Raw genomic sequence first — 450 nt, forward strand, 5'->3', positions numbered from 1 at the left:
ACGCTTACTTTGCCAAAAGACATTCTAGATAAAGGAAATTATGAATGGAAAAAATATATATTTAAGCAGAGGAAACAAAGAAAAAGTAATAAATCATGGAGTGCTTCCTAAAAATAATGTGACGGTGAAAAGCTGAAAAAGAAAAATACCAAACAAAGCATGTCCAACAAAATCATACATTCATTCATATCTTCAAAAAGATTTCAAATATATATATATATACATATTAAAAAATAATAATAATAATTTGCCACAATCATCCAATTTTCGTCATTTGTCCCACCTCATCTAATTCAACTTTTTGCTCCACTTGCATGTTCTTATCATTTTTTTATAATTTTATAATTTTTTGGAATTACTTATAGAAGTGGAACATACACGGCATTATATAAAAATCAATATATATATATATATATATATATATATTTTATTTATTTATAGTGATTCCTA

Source organism: Dioscorea cayenensis, chromosome 8 (assembly GCF_009730915.1).
Source record: "Dioscorea cayenensis subsp. rotundata cultivar TDr96_F1 chromosome 8, TDr96_F1_v2_PseudoChromosome.rev07_lg8_w22 25.fasta, whole genome shotgun sequence".
Classification (NCBI taxonomy): Eukaryota; Viridiplantae; Streptophyta; class Magnoliopsida; order Dioscoreales; family Dioscoreaceae; genus Dioscorea; species Dioscorea cayenensis.